At 41.4% G+C, this 24,718-nt stretch overlaps 1 pseudogene; it reads left to right on the forward strand.

Moving 5' to 3' along the window:
* Window positions 1-988: 988 nt before the first annotated feature.
* On the forward strand, window positions 989-20,613 carry LOC121160752 (annotated as a pseudogene).
* The last annotated feature ends 4,105 nt before the right edge of the window (window positions 20,614-24,718 follow it).

Below are 24,718 nucleotides of genomic sequence, written 5' to 3' on the forward strand. Positions count from 1 at the left end.
TCAGCAGCCTTTATCTACCAAATTTAGAGAACTGACAACAAGGTGTTTCATGAAAAGGTAAGAACTTACAAAGTCGAGAATTCAAAGTAAGAAAAGGTAAGTTGGTACAATGGATGTCAGGTAGAAAGCTTGACTTCTAGTTTTCAGGCTAAGACCTTGACGAAAGAATTTCTTTTTTCATCTTGTCTTCCCTTCTCCTCCTCCTCCTTCATTCATTTATTGAGTTCCAAAGCTTTATTTGCATTGAGAACATTTGATTCATGTTTCTCAAGATCTTTTCAGCTGCATTTACTGAGTGTTATTTGGGGGCCACTAAACAATCAAGAGGAAAAGTCAGATTTAATGTGAGTATTTTTAAAATTTCATAAAAAATATAATTAAAAGGCAAGTTCATCTTGTTGCAAAAAGCTTTCTGGTACACGTAGTTTTGCGCAATATGCATTTTTCCATTAACTTCTTGAATATGTTTCAGGTCATATCTTAGCAAGAGTGATACAATAATGAGTATAATCTATTAACATCTCTCTGTTGTCTTGTATTGAGGTAAATATCCCAAAAACATCAACATAAACTGGTAATTTCTATTGGAAACCTTAAGCATTACAGGACGTTCTTTTTTTTGTTAAGATTTATTTTTATTATTTTTTTATTGGAAAGGCGGATATACAGAGAGGAGGAGAGACAGAGAGGAAGATCTTCCATCCGATGATTCACTCTCCCAGTGCAACAGCCGATGCTATGCCCATCCGAAGCCAGGAGCCTCCTCTTCCGGTCTCCCACACGGGTGCAGGGTCCCAAAGCCTTGGTCTGTCCTCTCCCGGGCCACAGGCAGGGAGCTGGAAGGGAAGTGGGACTGCCGGGGATAGAACCGGCGCACATATGGGATCCCGGGCATGCAAGGTGAGGACCTTAACCATTGCGCCACCACACCAGGCCCATTACAGGACATTCTTAAAGAAGCTTTCTCCAGATTTCCCAACTGGGGACTATGGGGAAGCGAGTTGCCATCGTCGGCGCTGCTGTCGGTGGCTTGGCTGCCATACGGTGCTGTCTGGAGCAGGGGCTACAGCCCACCTGTTGTGAAAGAAGTGATGATGTTGGAGGCCTGTGGAAGTTCTCGGTGAGGGACACATCCCTGGGCATCAGTGGAGGGAGGGATGGGATCTGAAGTAACTCAGATCTGATTAGTTCTAACTCCAGCTCTGGAAGCAGGTCGGAAGAAAGCTCCAACTCTGAAAGTTAAAATTTTTGCCTCCCCTGTGATACTCATGTCTGACCACTCAAAGCAACCTTACACCAGGTGGGCTTGGATTAAAATGGGATCGCTTCAGCCCATCTAGCATTATCACCTGCACTGTGGAGCTAGAATTCTGTCTTTTTTGGTAAACAAACCTAGACTGAGGTCCTTAGATCACAAGGGTTTAATTAGACACTCAGACGTTTGGCTTGCTAAGCAGATAGATTTTAGGCAAGCTGCTTTGTTTTATTTTTATTTTTTTTTTTTTGTTCTCAAACTCCAATCCCCATTCGTCAAATGTAAAGGTTAATATTTTACTTACCTCTAATGTGCCTTTCAGGATTAACAAGCTACAATTCCATTATTAATGCATGTCTTCTGGGTAGGCATAAAATGTAAATCATTGTGTGTTTAGCTATTAAATTGTTTATCAGCGCCTTATCCAGAGGGGAAATTAGATGTCTTTGTCAGTTGGCTTATGGTTCTATCAATAACAGAAGCAGGAAATATTCATGTAAATACAATCTTTCAGTTTCAAAATACAGACTTGGGAAATTTCTAGCCTTTGCACCTTGAGGGTCCCAGTCATGGTAATAGGAGGAAGGTGCTGCAGACAAAGTTTGACAATGATTATAATCGCATCATTGATCTTGTGGCGATTGTCTGTCCTCTCTGGGCATCCTGCCCACCCTGCGCCAGCAGCTCCTCCAACAGAGGTTCAAGGCCAGCGTAAAACACTTCATATTCATTACAAACACATTCATCACAAAAGCCTTCTTTAAAAGAAATCTTCATATTTTTTTTTTGGTAATTTTAAAAGTGTTACATGAAATCTTTTCTTTCCCATTTAGAAATGGAGTTTTTTTGTTTTTGGGTTTTTTTGAATTATTTCCTTTGTTTACAAGGAAATGTGTGCAGTTTGCACCATATTATTGGTAACATTTAAATACCACTTGCACACATATTCTGTCAGAGTGTGTGCTAGGTACTAGCATGACAAACATATTGCATAATTATTTCTCATAAGATAGCTCCACCCCATTTGATGAAGTAAGCCGTAACATAAGCATTCACAATTCTTGAAAAGTAAATCAGCAAACACACATGTTATTGCGAGACCTGCACTGATATCATAAAGATGAGAAGCATAAGTTGGATCCACATGTGGCTAAGTTTTTGTATTATAGTTCAGAAACTTTATTGCAGTGTAGGAGTGAGAAACATTTCTTGCAAAAGACCATTTGAATATTTACAGCATCATTTGTGGCCACACAAGATAATAAATTTCACATTCAGTCTGCTGTCAACTTATTGAATAATGAGTGGCACTCATTATGGCCTTGGTTGGGTCAGACCAAATGATTTGGTGGACATTTTAGTACCATACACTTCCCTCTCTGCACTACAGATTGTGGCCTCCTATTTTGTCATGCAAAATCAAGAAAAAAAAAAAAAACAGAGACAATTCTAAATTGCAAAATAAATCTGAGCCTAAATGTTTCAGGTAAGAGATGGCAACAAGATGGCCCTTGGTGACTGTGAATTTAGTGCATGGAGCTGTGAGAGGTGGAATACTACTGAGGTCTTAGGTCCCAGGAAACCTCCTACTGGAATGACTCTCAGCAGAGTCCTCAAGGATGTTCTCAAAGAATGCAGAGGACCAGGGCGTGACACAATTGCAGAGAGTACCATTCCTATTTTCTCTGTAAGTGGCACCCCGCAGACTTACCTAATCTCAGGCAATGGGCCCATACCAGAGAGCAGAAACCAGCAGTCTGTGAGCGACCCAGAGAGGGACCCAGGAGTGAACCAGTGTTGCCGGATCACACAGTGTATTTAACAGCCTAGTGACAAGTCAATGCGATGCAAAGTCAGACTCTGGCTTATTCACAAGGAGAACTGCTTCTCTAGAAAGACTTGTGCATAAGCAAACATTCTGCTAAGAGGCCCACCGGGGGATGGGAACACATACAAATGCTTGAAATGTTAGCTCCCATCCTAAGGTATTCGGCTAACTTGGAAAAATTCAAATCAAGTATTTGAACACCTCAGTTCCTCCTTTTCCAAGAAAAGGGAAGTTCCTCCTTTTCTAAGAAAATATGATCTGAGTGGAACCTTTGGGAAATGTGTTATTCAAACTTTCATCTTCCGAGTCTCCGTTACATAGAAGGTGTTCTGGAAGACGGAAACCTGGTAAGTCTAAAATGTTCACCATGTGCTTTTTTCAGAGAGATAAAAACTCAGTGGGACATAAGCACTACTGGGCTGAATGTGGTTTTCATTCCATACATTCCTGCACAAGGTCTCCTTGTCTTCAAAACACCTCCTTGCTGCTTTAATAGGAAATTGCTCAAGAAGAAATAATCTGATGAGGTTTTAATTGCAAAAGGGATGGATGGAACGATGACTATCTGGAATTTTTCCCCTACTCATTCATTAATGTATCCATCCAATAAGTACATGATGTGTATGGTACTATGCTGGACAGAACCCTGCAGACTGCATTTTAAACACAAAGAGAAAACATTAACTGGATTATACACGAATACACAATCCGGGCAGAAAAGACCAAGGAATCTTGGCGGAAGTAGAGATGGTTAGGTAGGTTAACGAGCAAGATGAAGGAGGCAATTTTTTTTTTAAAGATTTTTTCTTTGTTTTTATTGAAAGGCGGATATACAGAGAGGAGAGACAGAGAGGAAGATCTTCCGTCTGATGATTCACTCCCCAAGTGAGCGCAACGGCCGATGCTATGCTGATCCGAAGCCAGGAGCCTCTTCCGGGTCTCCCACGCGGGTGCAGGGTCCCAAAGCTTTGGGCCATCCTCGACTGCTTTCCCAGGCCACAGGCAGGGAGCTGGAAGGGAAGCGAGGCTGCCGGGATTAGAACTGGCACCCATATGGGATCCTGGGCGTGCAAGGTGAGGACCTTAACCACTGTGCCACCGCGCCGGGCCCGAAGGAGGCGATTTTTTTAAGCTGGATCTTCAATGCGCATTTCAAGGTCAGCATGGTGAGGCAAATGTATTTCCGTGATAGCTAACGAGCCTGAACATTTTTTCCTATGTCTATCAGCCGTCTGAATTTGTTGTTTTGAAAAAATGTCTGTTCATTCCCTTCACCCATTTCTTCACAGGTTTGTTTGTTTCACTGTCGTTAAGTTTCTGAAGCTCTTTGTCAAACCCGGTGTTAGTCCGATATCAGTTGTGCCGTGTGCAAAGATGCTCCTCCATTCTGTTGCTTGCTTCTTCACTTTGTTGATCATTCCTTTTGCCGTATAGAAGCTTCTTAGCTTGATGCAATCCCATTTCTTAATGTTGGCCATGGTTGCCTGTGCTTTTGGTGACTTTTCTAAAGTTTTTCCACTTCCTATGTCTTATAGAGTGCTGTGCATGTTTTCTTCTAATAGTTTGGTGGTTGTGGGGTGTGGATTCGTGCCCTTGATCTGTTTAGAGCTGATTTTTGTATAAGGTGACAGGTGGGAATCTGGCCTCTTGCCCTCTGCAGCTGCTATCCAATTGTCCCAACAGCAAGAATGAGTTGGCTGTACATGTGTAGGCTCCCCTCTGGGGTTTCTTCTTTTCCATTGATCTTCTCGGAGTTGCAGTATGAAAGTTCAAATGTGAAAATGCATGCACAGCATTTTTGAATCAGCCAGTGAGCTTGCCTCAAGTCACTTATGTACTCGTGGGGACCATGGGAGATCAGCACTTAGGATCCAAGGCAGATGTAACTGTCCACAGCTGCCTGGATCTCTGCTCTTGGACAAGCCCTCAGCCAGAGGCAAAGTCTGAACTTGACTTCCTCTTTCACCGCTCCAGCCGCTCCACATATTGAAACAATAAAGACGCATGCTCTCAGCACCAATTACCTGTTGTTACATAATCCTTTCTTCCCACTTTATCTGGAGAACTAACTTGCAGGGGAAATTCCACTCTCTCCTCCTCGTGTTTTGATTGGCTGGGGCCCACGGGCAAAAAAAAAGTCAAAACACGACCCATGGCCTTATCACCTCCGCTTCCCACAGCAAGAGTCTCAGCGTTTTGTAATCCAACCCCTGGCTCAGCTCCTTCTCCAGGAGCAGCTGAGACTTCTCCTGCCCACCTCTCCTTTCCAGCGCTATGCCTAGCAGCCCCTGGCTGTGGATTAACAGCAGAAATCCATGTGCCAGCACGGGCCTTCACCCTCTCCCTGAACTTCACAAACATGTCAAGGGAAGTTTAAAACAAATAAATCTCTACGTTTGTATATGTCAGAGAAATACAGCGATCTCAAAGAGAGGGCCATGACTGTTTGCAAACGGAGAAGAAGCGCTGAGTGTTCAGGCAGCCTCCTAACCCTCACCCCTGTGATGTCCGTTCCATCTCTAACCCATGCTCTCACTCCTTCCTTCCTTCGGAGACCATCTGGGTGGGAAAAAGACAGACATCTTGAACCCAGCAGACCCGTGGCAACCTATTCCGTTCCTCCATCGCACAAGAATCCTCCCAGGACTTAGGGGCCAGCAAGTGGCAGCTTTCAAATGGGTTTCACGGCAGGACACTGCGTCCCTTTTGAGTCTGTCCTCGCCTCTCTGCCAGGAAATGTTTATTTCTGATTTAGCCTTTGATGATTGCTCTAAAAGAAGCCACTTTTCAACACACGCTGACTTGGAAACAAAGTGCCAAGATCTAACACAGGCGTGATTGCCTCTGGTTTCCTGTGTTTCTTTGGTGGGAATGAAGATTATTAACTGGTGGGGAAAGACTTTCCTTTGGGAACAGAACCGTGCTGCTCAACAACAGAGCAGTGCTTTCCCCCAAGTGTGGTTCCTGGACCAGCAGTGCCGATCTCACCAGGGTGGTCTTCTTGCAAGTGCAAATGTTTAGGCTGAACTTCAGCCCTGCAGGATGATAAACTCCACAAGTGAGATCCAAGAATCTATGGTCTATGGCGTCTTGCGGGTGATTGTGATGAAGTCAAAATAAGAGAAAAATATGGGCCTGTTTTTCCAGTGAGGACATTACAGGATTCCAAATATCATCCAAATATTCTAAAAGTCTCAGCCTCCTTTCGATCATTTCAGTATGTGTGTGCATTTTGACATGAGGGTAAAATCAGAACAAATGATGGGGGAAAAAAAAAGACTCTGAAGTGACTCTAAATCCTTTGCAGCTCTCAGAAGTACATGTAGTGGGCCCGGTGTGGTAGCCTAGTGGCTAAAGTCCTCACCTTGCACACACCAGGATTGCACGTGGATGCAGGTTTTAATCTTGGCCGTCCTGCTTCCCCTCCAGCTCCCTGCTTGTGGCCTGAGGGGAGCAGTCAAGAACGGCCCAAAGCTTTGGGACCCTGCACCCGCATGGGAGACCCAGAAGAAGCTCCTGGCTCCTGGTTTCGGATCGGCTCAGCTCTGGCCATTATGGCCACTTGGGCAGTGAATCATCAGACTAAGATCTTCCTCTCTGTCTCTCCTCTCTATGAATCTGACTATATATTTAAAAAAAAAAAAAACTTTGAAGGAAAAAAGAGAAAGGCATGTAGTAAGAACTTGAATGTAGAGGAAGCTGAACTCGCCCAGATGCTGTGCCAAAAGCTTTCCATTCTGTACCTCACAAATAACTTTTGATGAAAAAAAATTAAATTGAAAGGGTTTTATGCAACCAAGCATTCAATATTTGCTGAAAGGAACGCCATTGCTGGCTTTCATTTTAAGTGTTGCTATTCCTCGGATCACAGAGGAAGGCAGAGCCAGCATCTACCAGTCTGTGCTCACAAACTCCTCCAAAGAAATGATGTGTTTTTCAGATTTCTCATATCCCAAGGATGACCCAAACTACATGTACCACAGCAAGCTCCAGGCGTATATAGTCATTTGCTCAAAAGAAGCATCTTTTCAGATACATATAGTTTGAGGTAGGAGCCTTATAACTCGTTCTGTGTATGTTACTATGGGTGTGGAGGAGGGCACAGCTAAAGCCATCCAGTTCTCTCGTATGGATCAGAGCCTAAGGCGTGAACCCTTGACCAATGAAATACGGCCTCAGATGACAAAACATTTCTGCCATGATTTTTTTCACCCTTAGGCTCATTTCCTACTGTCTCCTGAGAACTTTTACGATGTAATAAATGTTGTGATTACCCTTATAATCTGTTATATTGAAAGTAATTCCAAATTCAGCAATCCATCTTTATACTTCTGTGTGCCCTATGCCAGGCAGTTGTGGTTCAGGATTGTGGTAATTGTTTGAAATCTTGCCATTATGAAGAAAGTGGCAATGTAAGAAGTGTATGAATGAATTGCCTTCATCATCCACCTGTCTAGTCAGGTAGATTTCCCTTGAAAGAGCCCTTAGATTTCTGATACACAGGCATTATTTCTGTGAGAGACAATATGATTTACAATTGAAGGGGATCCTGAACTTTAATTAACTATTAAGTGAAGGCCACACATAACATGGGAAACAACCAGAAAATTATGCATTGATATTAGATTACATAGTCATATTCCCTGGAATTATTTCAAAGATTTTAATTATCATTTTGTGAATATTGATTTCCCTCTGCTTAAGTGCAGAATGACAGAGAACAATGGAGACGGAGCTCTCCCAGCTGTGTCCACTCCACAGGTTTCTGTAATAACCACAGGCAGGCCAAGTCAAAGCAGGAAACCTGGCGGTCCATCCAGGTCCTCCACGTGGGTTGAACGGATGCAAACATTGGAGCCACCAACATGCATTACCAGGAAACTTACGAGCAAAGTAAGACTTGAACCATCCTTCACATGTGGGATGCAAGCTTCCAAACAGTGGCTCAACTCAGCTGCCACAGTGCCCCCAGCCTCACTGTCAATGGAAACCACTCATTTATTAATTCCTTCTGCTCACTTTATTGATTGCATTCTAAAAGGCATCAATAGCCTTGATTTATAGTAGCAACATAAACATACATGAATGTCACAGCCTGTGAGCTTGTGTTGTATTGTGTGGTATATGTTCAAAAATAAAGTTCAGGATCTGGCCTTTTGGGCTCCGTGACTAAATTCTTACCTTGCACACCTGGATCTCATATGGACACCAGTTCATGTTCTGGCTGCCCCACTTCCCATCCAGCTCCCTGCTTGTGGCCTGGGAAAGCAATAGAGGATAGCCCAAAGCCTTGAGACCCTGCACCACTAGGAGATCTGGCAGCAGGCAGGGAGAGGGGAGGGATTGTGTGTTGGGGGTGGTCCAGGTTCCTGGTTTCTGATAGGCTCAGCTCTGGCCTCTGCAGCTGCTTGGGGAGTAAACCAGCGGGTAGATCTATTTGTCTCTGTTTTTCTGCAAATCTGTCTTCCTAATAAAAAATAAACAAGTAATAAAATAAAATCCGAAACAAAGGCTTCAAGAGGCTCATACTCTACTTGAAGATCAAAAGAAATATGTGAAGAATGGTGACAATGTAATATTCAAGTAATGATGTAAATAAGGAAGAAATTCTTAAGCAGGTGTCTATAGTGTATAAACAAAATGACACCATGGAAACCAACATCTCGGTGGAAATCATCGTTCTAGAGGAGGTAAAGTCTTGGTTATTTTTGCTAAGCATTTTAGATACAGGAATAGTTTAGGTACACACAGAGAGATGGAAAAAATGCCTTGCTCAACTTTGAGAAAAGTGAGCAGAGCAAACTGCTGAGGAGGGATGTAGGTTTACGGTGATTGGCTCTGGCCATGTTCAGCAGTAAACCGGCATGTGGTTTTTATGTTAAAAATAAAGAGTTCTTCTACCATGGGAAATTCTGCAGCGCTGATGTGTCGGCACCATAGCCATCACAGCCTCAGCTTCACTCTTGTCAGCCTGAACTCTGCATCATCAAATTAACCTGTGGTTAAAACAGCCGCTGGAGCTTCGCAGCACATCCCCTGCACCCAGGTAAAAAGAAGGACATAAAGGATGCACGGATATTCTCCCAGAGGGATCAGCCTCCTTCCCCAGAGTTTCTTGGAAAACCTGTCCAACAACATTTGCTTACACCTCCTGTCTCACTCCGACTGCACAGCAGCCTGGGAAAATCTCTCTTTGCTAAGTACACTGCGATCCCAAACAAAATCAGTTTTGTTAGCCAGGAAGAAGGGCGAATAAATATTGAGGAAACAATCAGTTTTGTTTTTGTTTTAGGAGAGTCTCTGGGAATATCAGATTATAAAAGGAAGCGAGTAAACTGTAGCTAAATCTCATGAAATTTAATTATAGCATGAACTATGTCAATAAATCCCTAAAGTAACAAAAACAGCTTTGAGCACAAGATGCAAGCACCAACGCAGTCCTTTCAAAAGGTTTATCTATTTCTCAGTGACTAGGAGAGTGCATTAGAATTGTGGCTTCCACGGAGATTCCAAAAGAAAGAGAGGAAAAACAGGACTTCAAAAACTTCATGAAGAAAACGGAATTAAAAGACGTTTATTTTAGTGCAAAACGGTTGTTTTCTTTTTTTTTTTTAAATCCATACATAGTTTTCTCATGAACAATACACATGTCCCATGAACTTTTGCAAGACTTCCCAGAGAATAACACACAGAATGATAATTTTCTGGTTTTCTTTAAGACCCTAGTTTCCAGTATTAAAAAAAAAAAAGCCCCAGCTTCTTAGTCACGGGCCGATGGATTGTTGTTACGGAAAAAGATGGAAAGCAGGAATCTACTAATTTTGCTGCTGTGATGATTTGCTCTGGACACCGTGTGGATCCTAACCTCTCACTGGGCTCCTTCCCTGCGAAGTCCGGAAAATGTATAACAACCTGGGGACTGACGTACAAACGTCACAGGCTGAAGCAGGTCTTCCCATAGATTGTGTATAGTGAATATATGTAAGGTCGCAAAGCGTTCCTAAAATATTAGGCCGATTATATGCTAATTGGAGTACCAAATAACCTCTTAAACCTCCATATTAAAATAATCAAAGACCCATAACGTAGAAATCAAGCAGAAATTCTTATTTTATAGTAACAACAACAAAAACATTCTGGTAGAATATGTGGTCTTCTGGGTGGAGTTACATAAAAGAAAAAAAACCCACCTAGACTCTAGCTGCCAACTATTTTAAATAAAGGCATGTTCTCCTTAGGTTATCTGTAGGGGAAATTGAAGTTTCTGGTGTCATCTTCACGCACAGCTTGAAATAAACCTTTGACATTTCAGTGAGCTGTGCCTGTGTGTGTGTGTGTGTGTGTGTGTGTGTGTATCTAGTAGCACACTGTGTTACCACCCAAAGTTGGCAAATTTTGAATAAATACAGCACAGTGTGGCCTTCCTCTCTTGAAACAGGAACCAGTCCATGCGAATTTATTAGTGTTCTTAACTCCACAATGCTCATAAGAGACATGGAGGTTCAGAAGGAACAAAAGGTTAAACTTGTAAATATCTGTTCAGTAACTAGGACAAGGGGATCCCAAGTACTGGGCTCAACTCCTTATTCCATAGGCTCTTTAGCACTGCTTTGTATTTCATCTTTTATTTTTTTTAAAGATTTATTTTTATTATTGTTTTATTGAAAGGCGGATATACAGAGAGTAGAGAGAGAGAGGAAGATCTTCCGTCCGATGATTCACTCCCCAAGTGAGCACAACGGCCGATGCTATGCTGATCCGAAGCCAGGAGCCTCTTCCAGGTCTCCCACGTGGGTGCAGGGTCCCAAAGCTTTGGGCCGTCCTCGACTGCTTTCCCGGGCCACAGGCAGGGAGCTGGAAGGGAAGCGGGGCTGCCGGGATAGAACCGGCGCCCATATGGGATCCTGGGCGTGCAAGGCGAGGACCTTAACCACTGCGCCACCGTGCCGGGCCCCTGTATTTCATCTTTTAAAACAGGGATAATAGCACCTACATTCAGGAACACTAAACACGCATTATTAAACTATCAATACAGATCTGTTCCATAGTTAGTACTCAGTGAATATCAGCTGTGATTACTATCAAAATACAAGCTCCAATACTTTCCGATTTTTTTTAGGGCACTGAAAGTAAACATTTGAATTTTTTAAAAAAATTAAGTCTGGTAATAGAAAGCATTTAAAAACCATTGAAAATGAGCCCGTAATTTCTAAAGGTCAATTTAAATCACTTCCCATATTTCACCTAGGCTTCGACCAGTTCCAAGGCGGCCACCTGCACAGCAGAGATTATAAGGGCCCAGAGGCTTTCAAGGGGAAGAGGGTCCTGGTGATCGGCCTGGGTGGGGAACTGGGGATCTGACATTGCTGTGGAGCTCAGGCGTACAGCCACACAAGTATGTGGCAATAAAGGCTTGGAGAAATAAAGCTAAGGTAGGCTGTCCTACTAAATCAACAGCGTAGACACTGAGGCTAGCGTTTGTCAAGAACCCCACCTGCTAGATGTATCTTTTCAATCAAGGAGGATTCCAAGCTCAGGTGAAGGAAGGTAATATAAGGCCCATTTCAAAAGGTTCATCTCGTTAAAACCAAAGTAAGCATATGAGCGTATGCATGTGTAAATAAACAGAATTTTTTTTTTGCTTGTTTAAATTTTATGTCACCATCACCTCTGAGTAGAACGGTTGTAGTTGAGGCTCTATCTTTATTTATTTGTCTTCATTTCTTATAATCCACCATACCTAAAGTACTTTGCTTTTCATTCCAAAGGTTTGGCAAATAAAAACTGATTTTTTTTTTTTTTACCATCGGTTACTCATTCAAGGGTAGGCACTCAACAAACATTTGGCTTTACTTATGTGTCAGAAATATACAAGAGTAGCAATAACTATAGAGATGGCTGGGTTAGTTTCTGCCTTTAAGGAGTGGTCATTGGGTGGAGTTGGGGTGATAGGTACAGGAACCATCAGAAAAAGAGGTCATGTATCCTCCAGTGGAATTAGGTGTGACAATAACAACTCCATGAGAAGAATTAAACTGGTATAGAATTGAGCAAGACTTCCTAGAGGATCTGAGCTGAGTCATACGTGACTAATACATCTTAAAGAAACAACATATTTTTTTTTTGAACTGTGTGTATGAGGCTTTAGAAAGGGAGGCTAGGCACGGAAAACAGAATTAAGTCCTTGGAATCTTCTTAGCCTAATTACACCTAAAATGTTAGCCACATTTTCACTTGGCCCACCAAACATTCTCACTCACAACTCCTGGGGCTCATTGGATTGATAATCTACCAGAGCTGTCACGTGGATTAATGAGAATGGGAAGACTAAATCTGACAGTTGAATACAGGAGGTATAATTCTAATTCTTTCAACAACTATGCTCCAGCCCCCTCTCTATGTTCAATAATGGCCTGTTGATCTAGATCTAACTCTTTCCAAGTAGCCCCACCTGGGTATCGAGGAAAGTGCACAAAATTGCCATATGTCACCTGTGTTAGGTGTGTCATGTGTGATATTGAAATTGAATTCTGTGTTGTTTTTCTCCAGCAGGTCATCATCAGTACCAGGAGCGGCTCCTGGGTTATGAGTCAGGTTTGGCATGATGGCTACCCTTGGGATATGGTGTATATTACCTGCTTTGCCTCCTTTCTCCGGAATATTCTTCCTTCATTTGTCTCAGACTGGTTATATACCAAGAAAATGAATACATAATTTAAGCAAAAGAATTACAGCCTGATGCCTTTAAATGGGTACCAAAAGTAATATTTTATGTTCAAAAAAGAGTGCTAGTTCAAGAGAAATTCCTCATGTCTAGATATTACTTCATTGAGTTTATTGAGATTTTGACTGAGGGCTCTGCTTGAGACATGGTACACCCAAATATCATGTAAGAATTAAAAGTATTATTGAATTTAGTAGAAAAGGGAGAATGCAAACATCCAAAATGAGAATGAATGATGCAGAATTCTGGCACAGATTCAATGTAGGATAGTCACCAACAGTAACAAAGAATTTGGAGGTATGTACAAACTCAATTTTTTCAAGGGATGTCTTCTCCATGTTTAAGAGTGACTACGAGACAGCAACAAGCCGTACCAGATTCTCACTGTTGCTGTGATGTTTTGCAAGCTTACATATGCACTTAGGTATTTCTGTAGACTTTTTATAAACTATACAAATAGTGCATTTAGTTTACAAAGTTGCGTAAAGCCTTAGAAATATTGGTCAGTTTTAATCTCAAAATTTTTCAGTGTAATAAAAATAGTGACTCAACAAGCGGGAAATCTCAGAACAAAAGTGTGTGCTTGCTTTGCCCCTGAAGTCTTGATGTTTTTCAGGACAACCAGGAGGATGGAATACACACAGCAGTAGAAAGTCACGGACGGATGTATCTCGTAAAATTTATCTACTTTTTGTTTTTACAGACAGGCCCCAGTTCATATTGATGAGGAAAGGATTCTAGGGGGAAGAATCAGTATATCTATCAGTAGAAAAAAAATCAATTCATGAGAAAAGGAATCATTTACTGAAAAATTTTATGTGCTGGCTTATGTTAGCCAAAAGTTTCCATTATGTTTAGAAAAACAAGTTTTTGGAAAGGAGGAATTGTCAATCGGAACAACGATGTTTAGCATCCAAACTTTCATTCCAAAGTGTTTCCCCTATCCGGTCTCCCAGGTTGCTGAATATGCCAGAGGCCAAAAAATTAGCATACCCATCTTTAATACTGTTAGTAAATGTTTCAAAGTTTGAGCTTGATAAGAAATGTAATTAGCAAAATGGCTGCTAGCAATATTTTGGACTTGCAAACTAGACAAACAGCCACTTCTTGTAAACCTAAGCGCCAACTAGGAAAGGGTTTGGATTATCCGACCCTACTGAGCATCCTTTCCCACCTTGCCCTTCTTTAGGGAGGGGAGCAGACAGGGAAGAAAATAGCTTTGTCTTTGGCCCACTTTTCTCCACCTTCTAAGGTAAAAAAGATTACAGTGCTACAGAGATGGAAAACAGCGTGGACATATAGAGATAAATTCCAGGATTTACAAGTTTACATGTAATATACTTACAGGAAATCCCAGAATCTCAAAAGGAAACTTCAGTTAAACAAAGTATGTTGTCATAACAAAATACCGTTCCAAGAATTTGGGCAATGAAAGTGCCATATCAAAGTTCTCATACTTTATTCTGGGATCACAACTGATGAAAGAATATCAAAACTTTCCACCGCCACCAATCTGATATTCCCATGTAGGACATTAAAATTATAATAAAGGCTCACTTATAAAACAATGCCACTGGAGCCGGTGTGGTAGCCTAGCAGCTAAAGTCCTCACTATGAACATGCCAGGAGCCCATATGGGTACCAGTTCTAATCCCAACAGCCCTGCTTCTCATTCAGCCCCCTGCATATAGCCTGGGAAAACAGTTGAGGACGGCCCAAAGCCTTGCAACCCTGTAGCCACGTGGGAGACCGGAAGAGGCTCCTGATCAGCTCAGTGCCAGCCATTGCGGCTACTTGGGGAATGAATCATTGGCTGGATGATCTTCCTCTTTGTCTCTGCTCCTCTCTGTATATATGACTTTGCAACAACAACAACAACAACAACAACAACAAAAGGCTTAAAAAAAGAAACAATGGCACTTCACTGAATATATAGGACAAATGAAATTAAAAGATAACTTCATTTTGGCTCCCAGATTTCAACTTCATGCACGTTTTGTTTTACATATTTTATGCATGTATGTATGTATGTATTTTTATTAGAAAGATCTACAGAGAGAAGGAGCGATAAAGAGAGAAAGCTTTTCCATCTGCTGGTTCATTCCCAAAGTGGCTGCAATGGCCAGAGCTGAGCTGCTGAGCTGATCCAAAGCCAAGAGCCTGGAGCCTCTTCTGAGCCTTCAGCACAGGTCTAGGGTCTCAAGGCTTTCAGCCATCCTCCCCTGCTTTCCAAGGCCATAAGCAGGGGGCTGGATCAGAAGTGGTGCAGTTCGGACACTGACATATGGGATGTCAGTACTTGGAGGTAGAGCCAGGGGAGCCATGGTTCTGACCACTATTCTAAACACTTCTGTGAACTTTGGAAGTGCCTCATCTGCGTGGACTTCAAACCTTTTCACACCCAAGTAAACTTATGCTTTAAATTCAAATTTTCCACAAAATCTTCAATTAGCTTTCAATGTTGTTTACTTGTGCCAGATATTGTTTTAAGTGCTTCTTAATCTTAAACACTTCATTGTAAGAACAGTGCATTTTCTACTCATCTTTTTGGTGAATCTCTAAATTTTATAAATACCTGTAAGAGAATCTCTGAGTATTAAGAAAAAATAAGAGAAGGTCAAGCAGAAATCTTCTTGAGGAGTTTAACAGACAATGAACAAGGAATTTCTAGAGAGAAGACACTTTATTGGGTTTTATGGTGGTGTTTGCATGAATTTGGATTTTTCCGCTTCTATTTTATTTTTAATTTTATGATACAATTCCATAGATTCTGGGATTTCTCTTAACCCCTCTACCCAACTTATTCCCCCATATCATTACAATACTACAGTCCTGCATAAGCAGTCATAAATCCATCACTCTGCTATTTAAGCGTGTCCTGACATTACTAATACAGACGATGGCAGACATTTTAGCATCCTAATATCAAAAGATACCCAAAGTCTCACTGGGAGTCCTTCTTTGATTTGGAAGTAGAGATGCATACTGCACTGTATCTTCACATCTGGATATGAAAGTCTCTATTATCCAGTTACTATATACTCCCTTAAAAACTGAATTTGGTTTAAATGCTATAGGCTGTGAAAGGTATTTCTCAGAAATGGGGTATTTAACCACAACAACATTCTCTCATTTCTTCACAGCCCCTTGAGGAAGGAGCCTGTGTTCAATGATGAGCTCCCAGCTCGCATTCTGTGTGGGACTGTGTCCATCAAGCCCAACGTGAAGGAGTTCACAGAGACCTCAGCCATCTTTGAGGATGGCACTGTGTTTGAAGCCATCGATTCTGTCATCTTTGCAACAGGCTATGGCTATGCCTACCCCTTCCTTGATGACTCCATCATCAAAAGTGCAAATAACAAGGTCACCTTGTTTAAAGGCACCTTCCCCCCTCTCCTGGAGAAGTCAACCCTGGCAGTAATTGGCCTTGTCCAGTCCCTTGGAGCTGCCATCCCCACAGCTGACCTGCAGGCTCGCTGGGCTGCTAAAGTGTTTACAAGTAAGTGACTCATTCTGTCTTTTATTCAGTGAGTATTTATGAGTACCCACAATGTGCTAAACAAATAAAAAGAATAGGACAAATATGTTCCTTGTCCTCATGGAGCTTAAAATACGGTCTGAGAGAATGATGCAAAGGGGGGAAGGATGGAAGTATTGTAGTGAGAGGAAGTGCTTTATTATATGTAGAGGAATAAGAGGAAAAGGTTTGAAGGTGAGCAATCAGAAAATGTTGGTGCAAGGCAACATACAGCAGAGATGTAGCAAGCAGAAAGAAACATCAGAGCATGGAGGGCCACATAAGATATGATAGGGACCTTAATCTTTTTGAAAGGAAGTTAGGAAAAAGTAGTAAGTAAGAAACAGATGTCAATGGGGTATCTGCAATGCCATGCTAGAATGCTGGTGACTTGCTGGAGATTTTATTTAAATCACAATGGCAAACCACTCCAATCCTCTCCCCCAGCTCTTATCTATTATTATCAATGTTCTTCACCATTGCTTTCTGCGCTCTATTACTCCTGATCTCCCAAAGTGACAAGTATGCTAACGTAAACTATAAAGAATATCAGGGCATCCAGCATGGTAGCCTAGAGGCTAAAGTCCTCTCCTTGAATGCACCAGGATCCCATATGGGTGCCAGTTCTAACCCCGGTGACCCTGCTTCCCATCCAGCTCTCTGCTTGTGGCCTGGGAAAGCAGTCAAGAACAGCTCCAAGCCATTCTTGCATCCACAAAGGAGACCTTGAAAAGCTCCAGGCCCCTGGCTTTGGATCGGCTCAATTTCAGCCATCGCAGCCACTTGGGGAACAAACCATCGGATAGAATATCTTCCTCTCTGTCTCTCCTCCTCTTTGTATATCTGACTTTGCAATAAAAATAAATAAATCCCTTTAAAAAAAACATTAGGAATATATACAGTAAAACAATGCTTCACATATGTTAATTTAGTACAATCATATTGAGCTTCATTATTAAAAGTGTCATTTTATTCAAGGCTTTCAAAATCTCAACCAGTCTAGGTTAAATTTGTCCAACATAACGTCCATAGCAATTTACAATATTGACAATGAAGAAAATACTTTCAACAGCAATAGTCATTACAAATACATAAATAAAATAAGACAATAAGAAAACAAAGAAAAAATGGCAAGCATGGAGTTTATTTCTGCATTCAGTGGAGCTGGTGTTAAAAATAATGACAGTAATAAATGATTGAATGGGGGCGGGGTGGGTAGTACCTGGAGACAGACACTGAAATACACATTCATAGTATTTCAAGAATAATTGCTGTGGTTTTGAGATCATTAATCTCAACTCATGAGCTACAATTTATCTGGAGAGCTAGGAAGGGCTAATAGTTGGTTAAAACCATTTCATTTCATTATTCTATCTACACTTGTTTACTGAAACTTTTTTAGTGTATTATTGATACTTTTCTGAAATAACACATTAGAATCCATGAAAGATCAAAAAAGAAATTTTTTTTTAAATTAAAACTTTCTTTTCTTTTAAAATATTTTCTCTGGCCATAAATTGACTGAAATCTAATTTTTTTTCATTACCTCTTTAACCACCATGTGCTTGAGATGAACCATTTATTTAGATTTTTTTCTGGGCAAAGTTTTAATAAGAGGATACATACAAGAAGTAAGAAGAGCTACTTCTTAGCTTAGATCAAGTGAGGAAATAAGAAGAAATTATAAAGCTACTGTAAGCAAGTGATGTGCTAAGAGATATGGGATAATCCCTATTTAATTTTAAAGAAAAAGGACTCTACTCACTGTGTGGTCGCCGCGATCCATATCTGACTGAAGGTTAGTTTTGTCACTGCCAGAGAAAATCCATCAAGTTCTCAAGTCTTTCTTTCTGTGAATTGTTATCCTGAAGAAAGCACCAAGGTCACTCCTTGAGATAGAAAAGCATTCAAGCATGTAGTTCATAAATATTAATGATTCCATGATTTATTGTATACTTCTCATCCCTTCATGTTTTCCAATATTTCTTCATCGATTCTCCAGATTCCTGTACCAAATAAAATGATGGCTGACATTCATGAGAAAATGGGAAAAAAGCTCAAATGGTGAGTTGTTACTTTCTGATGAAGCAAGTCCAAAATTTTGTGTTTATATTCTATTCTCTGATAGTGTCACTAGCCAGACTCTCAATGTGGAAAACTTGCAATAATCAGAGTATTAGAGAAGTTAACAGTCACCACAATTCTGTATAACTATAAAACAGAGATTCTCTAAGAGGCAACATTGTTAAGCATTTTTTTTTATAAAGATTTATTTATTTGTTGGAAAGTCAGATATACATATAGAGAGGAGGAGAGACAGAGAGGAAGATTTTCCATCCGATGATTCACTCCTCAAGTGAACGCAACAGCCGATGCTATGCCAAAATGAAGCCAGGAGCCAGGAACCTCCTCCAGGTCTCCCACACGGGTGCAGAGTCCCAAGGCTTTGGGCCTTCCTCGACTGTGTTTCCCAGGCCACAAGCAGGGAGCTGGATGGAAGTGGAGCAGCCGGATCAGTGGGATCCTGCCACGTTCAAGGCGAGTACTTTAGCCTCTAGGCCACGCCGCCGGACCCGTGTTAAGCATCTTTTAATGCACAACACAGTGCCCCTACAAAAAGAATCAAAGTCAACAATCTGAAGATCTATTGCTCAGCATAATGACAACAGCCCATGATAACGCACAGCATATCAAGATAGCCAAAAGAATTGCATACTCTAAGTACTCTTACCATAAAAAACATTTGAGGTAATGGCATGTTACTTAGCTTTGTTTAGCCATTCTAATTGTATGTATATATCAAAGTATCACATCGTTACTATACGTACACACATTTATTTCTCGTCTGTGGATAAAAGTATAAATGAAAACATGTCAATATTGTTGAGGCTGAGAAATAACTATAGTTTTCCACGAAGCTGTCTCTGTTAACTGCATTGGTGTCAGCACACCAACTACCTGGAAATGGGGCAATATCTTGCAATTGCTATAGTGAAACAGATAAGTGAAAAATGAAATGGTCCCGTCTTAGCATTTTCTATGAAAATCTTACCCATTTCTGACTCTTCCAAACATGTTTTCAGATCCATCTTAAAGGAGGTTTGTGCAAAGTCACGCACGTGGCCAGATATCAGACATTGAGTGTTATTTATGCGCTAGTAATTCCTTTTCAAGTTATGTACCAAACTATTTGCCAGATCACACTGGGATTAATAGGAGCCTTATAGGAACTTTGCTGCCTATTTCAAGCCTGTAAACTCCAAGACAGTTTTTAGCTTGGGCTTAAAGAAGAGAAAATGACAGACTGTGGATTCTATATTATTTCATCTAACTTGCAGGAGAATTCTTGGGCAGCTTGATGCCTTTTCCACTAGACACCAGTGGAGATGAATAGGAGGAATAGAGACCTAAAGATCAACTTTACTGCCTAAATAAATGAGCATTTTTTTTCAGGCTTCATTAATGCAAATGAGGTCAAATTGCAAATAAGGCATGAAGCAATTTATATAAAATTGGAATAAAGTGCATAGCATGGAAAACATTACTAAGATGAAATTTAAATGAACTAATACAAAAAAGTAGCGTTGCAACAGATTATAAGCAATGTAGTAGGGGTGTTGTTCAACTCCCAGCTGCTCCACTTCCTCTCCAGCTCCCTGATAATCATTTTTGAAAGAGTAAACTAAGTTTTTCATCTTTCACGTGAAGGTTATCCTACTGCAGTCCATCCAGCCAGGGACAAGAGCACACCATCACATCCAGCTTAGAAGAAGGTGAAGCAGAAGAGACTCAACGAGAGAACAACGAATGCATTCAGTGTTGTGGAGACAAGGGAATGGGGAAGAGATATAACTGGAGTCACTGAATGACACTGAAACCAGAGGTAAGAAGCTAACGCTGCTTCTGCCACAGTGACACCATTCCAACATGCTCTCTTCTTTCCTCAAGTTTGGGCAGAGCCATACCCTGCAGCAGATTACATCACATACGTGGATGGGCTGGGCGCATTCATTGAGGCCAAGCTTAATATCCCGTGGCTCTTTCTGATGGATCCCCAGCTGGCCCTGGAGGTGTTGTTTGAACCCTGTAGTCCGTATCAGTTTAGGCTGATGGGACCAAGAAAATGGCATGGGGCCAGAAACACGATCCTGACCCAATGGAGCCGGACAGTGAAGCCAGCTAGGCTGGGAGCGATCTGTGAAGCTCAGCGACCCCACTTCTTCTACAATTTTCTAAAAATGCTTTCTTTCCCAGTGCCGCTTCTGGTTTTGCTTCTTAAATGTTCTTAGATGTGGAAACACTTTAGGTGTCAGGATTCAGCCTAACAGTTTTCTTGCAGCATACAACCCTTACATGTACATCACACACACACACACACACACACACACACACACACCCCATCCTCTCTTCTGTCATGAAGACTGAAAATTAGTTAAGTAGTCCTTAACTACTTCAATCAATACATAAATAAAATGGGAAATTCTCAAGCTCACTGTTTTTGGTAGAAATGTGCTCTCAAAAAACCTTGAGACTCCCTGCATTTCAAACCCAAGTGTGCTAAAGTTAGAGAAGTGGCAGGATGTGTATTGAGCATAGATTTTCAGGCTAAACAAAAGTTAAGAAGCTCTATCTGCCCTGTTTCATCACAAAACACAACACCTCTCTATTTTTAATGTTCTACCTTGTATACATGCTCTGAAAATGAAAAATGAAAAATCGGTCGATACGTCACTGTGTTCAGAGGAACTAGCTGATTTTCCTCTCTCTCTGATGTTCATGTTTGAATCGGCTTGGAATGCTTCTTCATTACTCTTTATTGCAATTCCTGTACTAACCTCACCCTGCTTGTTTTACAAGGAGGAAGCAGAAATGTTGAGGTAGTATCGGATTAAAGGCAGAGCTAAACCTGTTGTTCCTCAATCCGGAGTTCTTTCTAGGAGTTATAACAAGCATTCTCTCTACATAGCACATGAGGGCACAGAGGACGAAGAGGCTGCATTTATCTCATCATTGATATAATTTTCTTCAGCTATAAGCAGGTGCTACCCTTTAATAATAAAACTAGACATCTTGTGGACAGTTTATTCATTGTGTGCACATAATATATACATACATAATAGGCATAATGTATATATTTAATCATGTCTGTGAAGAATACTACCACCTCATGTGCAAATATATGATTCCATAGGTAATTCACTGCAAAAATACTGATGGAGATTATAATGGAGATGTATGGAGTACCTAATGTGGAAGAAGAGAATATTTTTCCTGGCTAGTGGATAAAGCTTCCCAAACTGTTAGTACAGACTGTGAACTATCTTTTCCAAGAAGGTAGAACACGCATGAAACATAATAAATCAAGCTTGAGGATAAGAGGAAAGGACATGAGAAGGAAAGGAAGAAAATAGGGCCAAATGGTAAACAGGGTCGTAATTCATGATAAGCATCTTATAATTTATTATATTTGCCTCAGAAAGTCAAGAGAGAAAGAGGCAGATGATATTACCGAAATGTTAGGAGGGCATCCCTGGCAGTAATACGGAGATGCACTAGTGTCTATCTGAATAGTTAGGATAAGTGGAAATGTACTCCACATTCCATTCATTGGAACCTGACTGGCTGTTCACTCTTCAACTTGAACTACGTAATGGCAAAGAACTAGGCCTTGAGCTAAAAGTGGCAATAATAGATTCGGGTCACCTAAACTTAAGATATTTGTGAAGATGCCTTAAAAGAACTTTGAACATACAGATTTCGGGGCTAGAGGGCGGAAGAGGGATTTCAGATTAGTAAGAGTACAAATACTTCTTAGAGGTATAGATGTGGATGAAATTGGGGGGGTGGGGAGTGCAGAATCAACAAATTACAAGAACAGAATCCTAACTGCAGAAGAGGAGAAGTAGTGAAGGAGGACAGAATTATTAGCAAAACAAAAGAGGAAATTGAGAAAGAATGCACTGGAATGTCACGAAAGAAGTTTCAATGGCTTAGTAAACCTGAGAAACTCCATACTAGCATGACAGTTACAAAATCCATCTGGAAAAATTTAGGAAGAGATGGAGTCTCCGCACAGGGCAGCCAGCCTCCAGTGGAGACAGGGCGTGTCTGTCATGGGACATGCACCTGGGGTATCCATCAGATGGGCTCCTTATGTCTGCATATCCTCTTTGCGGTTGACCTGCTAGGGAGATAGAGAAAACTCACAACTTCTCTTGTCTCTTTCAGGGTACCATGGCCTTTTTATTCATGGTCCTGAGCTCAGTTTATAACCGTGTTTTCTAGCAGTTAGTTAGATAGGTAGCTAGCTAGCTAGATAGATGATAGATAGATATATAGATAAATAAATAGATGACAGCATATCTCATTAACTCAAGGATATATAATGCCTAGAAACAATATGGGGAGGAAGATGGAGAGTTTGAGTGGGGTGTCGCCATACCTGCAAAATGGTATCATGGAAAATAATAACAATATAAATATAAAACTACAATTAAAAATAGTAAATTTAATCAGACATTTCTCAATAAAAGACAAATAATGATCAGCAAGCATATTTTAAAAATGGCCAGCTTAGTTTCATCATGGAAATAGAAATTAAAATGAGATTAAGTGGGGAGGGAAAAGAGCCACATGCAAACTCTGAGAGTTTGAGCTATTACAATTGTATGGAATATCCTAAAAAATTATGACATTATCGGGCCCGGCACGGTGGCGCAGTGGTTAAGGTCCTCGCCTTGCACGCCCGGGATCCCATATGGGCGCCGGTTCTAATCCGGCAGCCCCACTTCCCTTCCAGCTCCCTGCCTATGGCCCGGGAAGGCAGTCCAGGACGGCCCAAAGCTTTGGGACCCTGCACCCGCGTGGGAGACCCGGAAGAGGCTCCTGGCTTTGGACCAGCATAGCATTGGCCCGTTGCGCTCACTTGGGGAGTGAATCATCGGATGGAAGATCTTCCTCTCTCTGTCTCTCCTCTCTGTATATCTGCCTTTCCAATAAAAAAAATAATAAAAATGAATCTTTAAAAAAATTTATGACATTATGCAGCAATCCCACCACTTGTTATAAATACATGTAAAATAAAATCATCTCTCAGGATCCAGCACAGTAGCTCAATAAGCTAAAGCTCCACCTGGAAGTCCTGGTATGGCATATGGGCACCGATTCATGTCCTGGCTGCTAAACTTCCAATCCAGCTCTCTGGGAAAGCAGTGAAAAATACCCATGTCCTTGGGCTCCTGTACCCACATGGAAGATCCAGAAGAGGCTCCTGGCTCCTGGCTTTGGATTGTTCCAGTTCTGGCCATTACAGCCATTTGGGGAGTGAGCCAATGGATGAAAGACCTTTGTCCCTGTCTCTCCTTCTCTCTGTAAATCTGTCTTTAAAATAAAAATAAAATAAATCTTTAAAAAGTCATCTGTTGGGCCAGGCGTGGTGGTGCAGTGGTTAAGGTCCTCGCCTTGCACGCCCCGGGATCCCATATGGGTGCCGGTTCTAATCCCAGCAGCTCCACTTCCCATCTAGCTCCCTACCTGTGGCCCGGGAAAACAGTCAAGGACGGCCCAAACCTTTGGGACCCTGCGCCTGCGTGGGAGACCTGGAAGAGTCTCCTGGCTTCGGATCGGCATAGCATTGGCCGTTGCGCTCACTTGGGGAGTGAATCATCGGACGGAAGATCTTCCTCTCTGTCTGTCCTCTCTTTATATCCGCCTTTCCAATAAAAACAAAATAAATCTTTTTAAAAAAAAAGTCATCTGTCAAAAAGGTACCTAGGAGTGCCAAAAATATACCCTCACATTCATTTTGGCACCATTCACAATGTCTAAGAAATGGAAGCAACCCAAGTTTCCACCTACTTCTGAATAGATAAATAAAATGTAGATATTTATAAAATGAAATATTAATTAGCCTTTAAAATGGTAAAATTATGTCATTTGCAGCAAAAAATGGGAAAAGAGCCTAAAATTGATTGAAAAAAATGTGAGGAATTTTGACTCTATTAGATACACAAATATTGGTGATGAGGAGACTAGATCTATGTGTGTGGAAGTATGAAACGAGACCACTACCTCATACTTACACAACAATTATCGAATCTATTGCCTGGAGTGGTGGCCTAAAAGCTAAAGTCCTTGCCTTGAACATACCAGGATCCCACATGGGCAACCAGTTCTAATCCCTGCAGCCCTACTTCCCATCCAGCTCCCTGCTTGTGACCTGGGAAAGCACTGGAGGAAGGCCCAAAGCCTTGGGGTCCTGCACCCACATGGGAGACCCACAAGAATGTCATGGCTCCTGGCTTTGGATAAGCTCAGTTCCAGCTGTTGTGGTGACCTGGGGAGTGAACCATCGGATGGAAGATCTTCCTCTCTGTCTCTCCTCTCTGTATATCT

Source organism: Ochotona curzoniae, unplaced genomic scaffold (assembly GCF_017591425.1).
Source record: "Ochotona curzoniae isolate NIBS_2020 unplaced genomic scaffold, NIBS_Ocur_1.0 contig_4558, whole genome shotgun sequence".
Classification (NCBI taxonomy): Eukaryota; Metazoa; Chordata; class Mammalia; order Lagomorpha; family Ochotonidae; genus Ochotona; species Ochotona curzoniae.